Source organism: Perognathus longimembris, chromosome 13 (assembly GCF_023159225.1).
Source record: "Perognathus longimembris pacificus isolate PPM17 chromosome 13, ASM2315922v1, whole genome shotgun sequence".
In the NCBI taxonomy this organism is placed as follows: domain Eukaryota; kingdom Metazoa; phylum Chordata; class Mammalia; order Rodentia; family Heteromyidae; genus Perognathus; species Perognathus longimembris.
Genome location: NC_063173.1, coordinates 28,892,504 through 28,902,322, shown reverse-complemented (window position 1 = coordinate 28,902,322; position 9,819 = coordinate 28,892,504). Strand labels below are relative to the sequence as shown.

The following is a 9,819-nucleotide window of genomic DNA, read 5'->3' as shown; positions in this document are numbered from 1 at the left end:
GAATTTATGAGTTGTTTTCTCTATTTCAGTGAAGAATGTAGCTGGGATCTTGATGGGGATTACATTGAATTTGTATAACATTTGGGGCAATATGGCCATTTTCACTATATTGATTCTGCCTACCCATGATAATGGGAGGTCTTTCCATCTCCTGGTGTCCTCTTTGACTTCCCTTTTTAGATTTTTATAGTTCTCATTAAATAGGTCATTCATGTCTTTAGTTAGGTTAATCCCTAGGTAATTTATTCTTGTTTTAGCTATTGTAAATGTTATTATTTCCATAATTTCCTTTTCTGCTTGTACATTGCTGGTGTACAGAAAAGCTGCTGATTTTTGTGGGTTGATTTTGTATCCTGCTACTTTGCCAAAATGGTTTATTAGGTTTAGGAGTTTGGGGACTGAGTGTTTTGGGTCCTTCAGATATATGATCATGTCATCTGCGAATAGGGATAGATTGATTTCTTCTTTGCCAATGTGGATCTCTTTGATGCCCTCCTCTTGCCTTATTGCTATGGCTAGGGATTCCAGCACTATTTTGAATAGAAGCAGGGAGAGTGGACATCCTTGTCTTGTTCCTGAGTTTAGGGGAAATGGTTTTAGTTTCTCCCCATATAATATGATGTTAGCAGTTGGTCTGTTGTATATGGCTTTTATTGTGTTAAAAAATGTTCCCTCTATTCCTGTTCTCTCCAGGGGTTTTAACACGTATGGGTGTTGTATTTTGTCAAAGGCTTCTTGGGCTTCGGCTGAATTGTTGATGTGGTTCTTGGTCTTAGCTCTGTTGATGTGGTGAATTACGTTTATTGATTTACGGATGTTGAACCATTCTTGTGTCTGTGGGATGAAGCCTACTTGATCATGATGTATAATTTTCTTGATCAATTTCTGGATCCTATTAGCTAACATTTTGCTGAGGAGGTTTGCATCTGTGTTCATTAGTAATATTGGTCTGTAATTCTCTTTTTTTGTTGGGTCTTTGCCTGGTTTGGGAATGAGTATGATATTAGCTTCATAGAATGAGTTTGGAATTTCTCCCTCTGTTTCAATTTTGCAGAAGAGTTTGTGGAATATTGGTATTAGCTCCTCACTGAAGTTTTTATAGAATTCATTGGTGAATTCATCCTGGCCTGGGTTTTTCTTTGTTGGGAGGCTCTTGATTACCTCCTGTATCTCACTGTAAGTTATTGGTTTATTTAGTTGATTTATTTCTTCTTGATTCAGTTTGGGCAGTTTATACTTCTCTAAGAATTGATCCATTTCTGTAAAAATTTTCATTCTTTAGTGAGTAGAGTTTCTGGAAATAGTTCCTTATGATTGTTTGAATATCCTGTGTATTTGTTGTAATTTTTCTTATGGAGTCCCTGATCTTACAGATATGAGTCTCTTCTCTTTTTTTTTTCTTTTTGTAAGTCTTGCAAGAGGTCTGTCAATTTTATTTATTTTCTCAAAGAACCAGCTTTTAGTTTTATTTATTTGTTGAATGGTTTTTCTATTCTCAATCAGATTTATCTCTTCTTTAATATTTGTGATCTCTCTCCTCCTAGTCATTTTAGATTCAATTTTTTCTTGTTTCTCCAGACATTTTAGCTACATCATGAGGTTATTTACCTGTACTGATTCCATTCTTTTAATTTGTGCGCTAAGGGCAATGATCTTGCCCCTCAGCACTGCCTTAGGTTTCTTTGTGATGTATTTTCATTTTACAGATTATTATAAAAGCATAAATGCCTTTACAAGTTGGATAATATAAGATGGTAGAATCCTCAAAGAAAAATATCAAAGTTCCATGAGTACAATAGATTTTTGTGTATAGTGAAGTTTAGCCACAGAATATATTCATTTATTTTTTTTCAAATTTTTATTATCAAACTGATTTACAGAGAGGTTACAGTTTCATACGTTAGGCATTGGATACATTTCTTGTACTGTTTGTTACCTTGTCCCTCATACCCCCCTCCCTCCTCCCCGTTTCCCTTTCCTCCTATGAGGTGTTCAGTTCACTTACACCAAACAGTTTTGCAAGTATTGCTTTTGTAGTTGTTTGTCTTTTTTTACCCTGTGTCTCTCAAATTGTGGTATTCCCTTTCAACTTCCTAATTCTAATACCAGTATACACGGTTTCCAATATACTCAGATAAGATTACAGAGATAGTGTAGGTACAACCACAGGAAGGTGATACAAGAACATCATCAATAATAGAAGCTACAGATACACATGGGACGTTGAAAGTAGTTACAACTGTGATATAACAATCATTTCCATAACATGGAGTTCATTTCACTTAGCATCATCTTATGTGTTCATAAGGGTATAGCTATTGGGCTCTTGTGCTCCTCTGCTACGACTTACCTAAACCTGTACTAATTTTTTCCAATAAGGGAGACCATAGAGTCCATGTTTCTTTGGGTCTGGATCACCTCACTTAGTATAATTTTTCCAAGTCCTTCCATTTCCTTACAAATGGGACAATGTCATTCTTTCTGATAGAGGCATAAAATTCCATTGTGTATATGTACCACATTTTCCTGATCCATTTGTCTACTGAGGGCATCTGGGTTGGTTCCAGATTCTAGCTATAACAAATTGTGCTGCGATGAACATTGTTGTGCTGGTGGCTTTACTGTGATTTTGTTTGTGGTCTTTTGGATAGATACCCAAAAGTGGGGGTGCTGGGTCATAGGGGAGTTCTATATTTAGCCTTCTGAGGAATCTCCATACTGCTTGCCAGAGTGGCTGAACTAGTTTACATTCCCAACAACAATGAAGTAGGGTTCCTTTTTGGCCACATCCCCTCCAACAATTGTTATTGTTAGTTTTTTTGATATATGACATTCTTACTGGGGTGAGATGGAATCTCAATGTTGTTTAGATTTGCATTTCTTTTTTTGGCCAGTGATGTAGAGCAATTTTACATATGTCTCTTGGCCATTCTCATTTCCTCATCAGAGAAGTCTCTTTGTAAGTCTTTAGCCCACTTGATGAGGGGGCTATTGGTTCTTTGCGGTTTTGTTTTGGAAGAAGGTAATTTTTTTAGTTCTGCATATATTTTAGAGATGAGGCCTTTGTCTGTTGAATGTCCAGTAAATATCTTCTCCCAGTCTGTGGGCTTTCTGTTTATCTTGCGAGCTATGTCCTTTGCCATGCAGAAGCTCTGCAGTTTGATGCAGTCCCATTTGTCCAACCTTTCTTTGACTTGTAGCCTTTCTGGATCTTTGTTAAGGAAGTTCTGTCCTGCGCCAAGGAGCCCAAGTGTTTCTCTACTCCTTCCTTTAGTGTTTTCAGGGTGTCTGTTTTGATTTCGAGGTCTTTAATCCATTTGGAATTGATTTTGGTGCAGGGTGATACATAAGAATCTAGTTTTAGTTTGTTGCCTGTTTTAAGCCAGTTTTGCCAGCACCATTTGTTAAAGAGGCTTATCTTTCTTCCAAACTATTGTTTTAGCTCCTTTATCAAAGATTAAGTAGGCGTAGATCTGTGGGTTCATTTCTGGATCTTCAATTCGGTTCCATTGGTCTTCAGGACTGTTCCGGAGCCAATACCAAGCTGTTTTTTTTACTATAGCTTTATAATACAGCTTGAAGTTGGGTATTGTAATTCCTCCAGCACTGTTCTTTCTGCTTAGGAGTGTTTTTGCTATTCTAGGTCTTTTATTGTTCCATATGAATTTCTGGATTGCTTCCTCTATTTCATTAAAGAATGGTGTTGGGATATTAATGGGTATTGCATTGAATTTGTAGATAGCCTTTGGCAATATTGCCATTTTGATTATATTAATCCTGCCAATCCAGGAGCATGGGAGGTTTTTCCATTTCCTTAGTTCTGACTTAATTTCGTCTTTCAAGGATTTAAAGTTCTCCTCAAAGAGGTCTTTCACTTCTTTGGTTAAGGTTATTCCTAGGTATTTTATGTTTTTGGGGGCTATTGCAAAGGGCGTTGCTTTCCTGATATCAGCCACGGTCTTTGGGTCATTAGCATAGAGAAAGGCCATTGATTTTTGAAGGTTTATTTTATATCCTGCAACTTTGCCAAAGTTTTGGATCAGCTCTAGTAGCTTGGGGGTAGAGTCTATGGGATTCTTTAGGTATAGGATCATGTCATCTGTGAAGAGAGAGAGTTTAACTTCATCTTTACCTACTTGGATCCCCTTTATATTTTCTTCTTGCCTGATTGCTCTGGCTAGGAATTCTAGAACTATGTTGAAGAGCAGGGGAGAGAGAGGACATCCCTGCCTTGTTCCTGATTTTAAAGGGAATGGCTTTAGTTTTTCACCATTTAGAGTTATGCTTGCTGTTGGTTTGTCATAAACTGCCTTGATTATATTCAGGAATGTTCCCTGGAATCCCAGTTTTTCCAGGGATTTTAGCAAAAATGGGTGCTGGATTTTATCAAATGCTTTTTCCACATCCAGAGATAAAACCATGTGGTTCTTTATCTTGCTCCGGTTGATGTGGTGGATTACATTAATTGACTTGCGTATATTAAGCCAACTTTGCATCCCTGGGATGAATCCAGTTTGATCTAGGTGTATGATTTTTTTGATGACCTGTTGAAGTCGATTGGCCAGAATTTTGTTGAGAATTTTTGCATCTATATTCATCAGGGAGATCGGTCTATAGTCCTCTTTCCGTGATGAGACCCTGCCTGGTTTTGGGATGAGGGTTATACTGGCTTCATAGAATGAGTCTGGAAGTGAACGTTCTCTTTCAATTTCATTGAAGAGTTTGAGAAATATTGGTGTGAGTTCTGTTTTGAAGGTCTTGTAGAATTCTGCAGTGAATCCGTCTGGACCTGGGTTTTTCTTGGATGGGAGATCATTTATTGCCGTTTCTATTTCAATACTGGATATGGGGCTGTTTAGGAGGTTTAAATCTTCATGGTTCAGTTTGGGGATATGAATTTTTTCTAGGAAATCATCCATTTCTTCCAAGTTCTCGAATTTGTTGGCATTAAGGTTTGCAAAATAGTCCCTTATTATTTTCTGAATTTCGGTTATTTCTGTGGTGATGTTACCTGTTTCATCTCTTATCTTGTTTATTTGAGTGTGCTGCCTTTGTTTTTTGGTCAGGTTTGCCAGGGGTCTGTCTATCTTGTTGATTTTTTTCAAAGAACCAACTCTTTGTTTTGTTGATTCTTTCGATGGTTTTTTTCATCTCTAATTGATTTAATTCTGATTTGATTTTAATTATTTGCTTCTGTCTATTGACTTGGGGTTTGGCTTGTTGTTCTCTCTCAAGGAAATTAAGGTGCCTCCTTAAATTACTGAGTTGCTGTTTCTCCAGTTTGTTGATGTATGCACTCAGAGATATAAATTTTCCTCTGAGTACTGCCTTTGCTGTGTCCCAAAGTAGCTGGCACCTTGTGTCTTCAACTTGGTTGAATTCCATAAACATGTGAATTTCCGTTTTAATTTCTTCAGTGACCCTCTGATGGCTCAGCAGTGTGTTGTTTAGTCTCCATGAATTGTAGCAATTTCTGTGGTGGCTGTTTGAGTTGAGCTCTAATTTTATTCCATTGTGGTCTGAGAGAATGCAGGGAATGGTTTTCATACTTCTGAATTTGTACAGATTTTGTTTGTGCCCTAAGATGTGATCTATTTTGGAGAATGTTCCATGTGCTGCCGAAAAGAATGTGTATTCTGTCCTTGCTGGGTGGAATATTCTGTAGATGTCGATTAAGTCTAGTTGGTCTATGCAATTGTTAAGTTCTGTGGTTTCTTTGTTCAGTTTTTGGCGTGTTGATCTGTCCAGAGGTGATAGTGGAGTGTTAGAGTCCCCAACTATCAATGTGTTTGGGTCTATGAGTGTTTTTAGAGCCAGTAGTGTTTGTTTGATGAAGTTGGGTGCTCCTGCATTTGGTGTGTAGATATTTAGAATGGTTATTTCTTCCTGTAGGAGAGATCCTTTTACTAGTACGTAGTAACCTTCTTTTTCTCTTCTTACCTTCTTTAATTTGAAGTCAATTTTGTCTGATACTAGAATTGCAACTCCAGCCTGCTTATGGGAGCCATTAGCTTGATATATTTGTTTCCAGCCTTTCACTTTTAGAAGATGTTTACTTTTGCTGGATAGATGTGTCTCTTGGAGGCAGCAGAAAGATGGATCTTGATTTTTGATCCAATTTATGAGCCTATGTCGTTTGATTGGAAAATTAAGTCCATTAATGTTGATAGTTAGGATTGAGAGATGATCGTTTATTCCTTTCATTATCACTATCTTGTTTAAAGCTGTGTCTTCCCATTTCTTGATCTGATGTTTACTAATTAGGGTTTATTTCTCTGTCTGTATTGGGATCTTGATTATTTTCCCTGTATAGTACATCTTTAAGGATTTTGTGTAAAGCTGGTTTGGTGGAAATATATTGCTTCAGTTTTTCCTTATTGTGGAAGACTTTTATTTGACCTTCGGCTATGAAGGAGAGTTTGGCTGGGTACAGAATTCTTGGTTGGTAGTTATTTTTATTTAGAGTTTGGTATACTTCATTCCAGGCTCTCCTTGCTTTCATGGTCTCTGCTGAGAAGTCTGGGGTAATTCTGATTGCTTTTCCTTTATATGTGATTGTTTTCTTTGCCCTAATAGCTTTGAGTATTTTTTCCTTGCACTCTGCTGAAGCTGTTTTGATCACAATGTGTCTGTGGGATGTCCTATTCTGGTCTGGTCGATTTGGGGTTCTAAATGCTTCTTGTATCTGTATAGGCCTTTCCTTCTGGATATTTGGGAAGTTCTCAGCTAATATTCTGTTAAATAGGTTGCCTATGCCATTAACCTCTTTCTCCAAGTTTTCCTCAATACCTATTATCCTTAAATTGGGCTTCCTGATCATGTCTTGAATCTCCTGTAGTGATCTGTTTTGTTGATTGGACTGGATTTGTATTGATTTTTGATCTTTCTCCATAGAATCTAAGGAATCTTCAGCTCCTGAAATTTGATCCTCTGCTTCAGTTAGTCGGGACTGTAGGCTAGTTACTTGATTTCGAATCTCTTTTGCTTCTGACTGGTCTTTCCTGATAATTTCCATGTAATTTCTTAGGTCTTGTATGGACTTCTCTACTTCATTAACTTCATTACTTTGGTTTTGCGAGTTGTCTCTCAAATCTTTAAGCTGGGTAGCTATCTTTTCATTTGACTCTTGAAGTTCATTTATCTTTCTATTTGTGGATGCCATGAAATTCTCCATTAATTTTGGCTTTGCCTCCTCACGCTCTAGAATCATTGACTGAAGAGATTCCAACTTTTCATTTATCATGTTTATCAGTAGACTTTGTAGAGCATTTTGGGGGTTCTCTTCTATGTCTTTGATTGACTGCTCTGCTTCCTGCTTGTTTTGAGTGGGGGATAAGACTTCATTGTTTGCCATCTTTCTTGTGTTTCTTCTGCCCATTTGAATTGGGGATGCCAGTCTACCAGCACCTGTGAGCACCGCTTAAGATCCCACACAGCCCTTACCAAGCACTGTTGTGTAAATCTTACAAGTTCACAATTATGAACAGATACCCTGTATACCTGTCTATAAAATTAGATTTGGTGTTCCTAAAGAATACAATTTCAGTATAACAACTGATCCTGGGCCCTGTATTCAGTAGTTACTTATTTACTGTTACAACCCTATATGGAATTCTTGTTTTTATATTAAGTTCTTTTAGGACTGGCTTTCTCTATGAACCCCTCGGATTAAGCTAGGATACCCTCTATAGAATAATCAGGAGTCATTGGAGACTGGAGGTCCAGGCAGTAAGTCAGGAGGTTAAGTTGGAGGTAGTAAACAGAATAGAGTAAAATGTATTGGGGAGGGGAGGTGGTGATTTTGGTTTAGATTCAGTGATGTGGAAGTGTTGAGAAGAATAGAATCAGTAGAGAGAATAAGGTTGCAATGATAGGTAATGGAGAGTTAGCAGAAAAGAGTGGAGGTGTTCTTCATAGGAAAGTAAGTTTTAAAGAAAGAGAACGCAAAGAGAGAAATAAAGTAAAAGTAGTGGGAGACAGATGCCCACAACAGAAAAAAATTATTTAAAAAAGAAGATAAAATAGAAAGGGAAAAAAAATCAGAAAAGGAACAACCCAAGCAAACAGAAAAGAGAAAAAAAACTTGATAAAACAAACAGGTACAAATAAAAAATATGGAAAAAACAAACGACGACGTTTCCAAATTGAAAAAAAATTTTTTTTTAAAGTTTAAGAAATGTTGAAAAGATAAAGAAAAAAAATGGAGTCTTCCCCCCAGTCTCTGGTTTCCTTGTGATGGTCTGCAGTCTATATTCCTGATTGTCTGTGTTTGGCAGAATTCAGCTTGCTCCTCTGGCAGCTGCAGAGCCGCTGCCTTTATGGCCTGCCTTTGGATAGGCTGTGAACTCAGCAGGGTGGGGTGCCTCTGGCCTGTTTTACCCAGCTGAGTGGTGCTTGCCTGTGCAAGGCTTCTGCCTCCTGCTCTGGGCAACTTCCTTGGTGGAGGTGGCTTTGGAAAGCATCTCCTTTTCGGGCTGGGAATTGGGCTTCCTCTGTGACCGGACTGTTAAACTGTCTCAGGTTCCTCCGTCTGGTGTTTCCGTGCCGCCGCTGGTGGCTGTTTTCACGTTAAATTTAGAAGTTCCGGCGGGCAGGGCGGGGCACCTCTGGCTAAGCTGAGGCCCAGGGCATGCCTCCCGCCTGGGTAGGGGGCATTCTCCTGGGCAGAGGTGGCTCTCACTGATCGGACCCTCTTGCCCTTTTCAAAGATGGCTAATTTGACCTCGCTTTTCCCAGGCCCGCTTTCGTTCCAATCTGGTCTGACCCTATGCCAGTGGCAAAGATGGTGCTTTGCTCTGGTGGTGGGGGTAGGGGTGCCTTGCCGAAGTTGCTCTGTGGTGCGAGTGAGAATATCTTTCGTGGGGTACTCACGATTTCTCTGCTAATTCAGGTCGTCCGTGCTCAGCCGCCGCCTGGTCTCCGCTGTGTGCTTTATGTCCGTGGAGTGTGGGTTGCTGTGATGGGCACTTTGCTGGCGCCGCCGACACTGGCATGGTGGTGGGAAACCGCCCAGAGCTTGAATCTGTGTTTTCAGATGTGCAAAGTCGATTTTTCCTTCCTGGTCAGAATCCCTGTACTGTTAAAACTTAGGCTGGTTGTATTTCTAGTGGTAAAAGTTTCTATGGGGTGAGAAAACTGTAGTGCTGGAGGGAACTGAGCTAGTGCACTGCAGCTGCTCTGCTGTCTTCTCGGAAGTCTGCCTATTTTTTAAAAATTTTATTATAAAGGTGATGTACAGAGGGGTCACAGTTATATAAGTCAGGTAATGAGTACATTTTTTTTAACAGTGTCTCCCCATGCCTCATTCTCCCAATTTTACCTTTCCCCCTAAATTGTACAGTTCATTTCCAACATAGTGTCTAGTGAAATATATGGAATGCTTCATGAATTTTTGTCGTCGTTTGCACAGGGGCCATGCTAGTCTTCTCCATTCCAATTTTAGTATATTTTCATTTATTATTATTTTTATATCATTTTGCTTACCCTGTGTTAAATATTTTTAATGGATTATAGATTATGGCTAGCAATGCACAATTCTCTCCCAGCTGTTCATTCTGTGTGTTCTATAGAGAAATATTTGTGAAGGCCTGTGTGTAAAAGACTTGGTTGCCAACCCTTTATTTTCTTAGGAGGCAGCAGAAGTTTTAAATATTTTAGGACCCAGTAACTGCTACTCCTCACATTAGGGGTATGTCCTTGAAGGAAATGGGGCAATGTCAATTCCTTACTTTTTCTATTTTCCTTTTCATGCCCCTGTGGTAATCAAATTATTAGGTCATTTGTGGCAAATTAATTTTCCACATGCTTTTTTCCATCATA

General features: G+C 38.7%; 1 pseudogene; it reads right to left on the bottom strand.

Annotated features, from left to right (window-relative positions):
* Positions 1-9,365: 9,365 nt before the first annotated feature.
* Positions 9,366-9,462, bottom strand: LOC125362767 (annotated as a pseudogene).
* Positions 9,463-9,819: the final 357 nt, after the last annotated feature.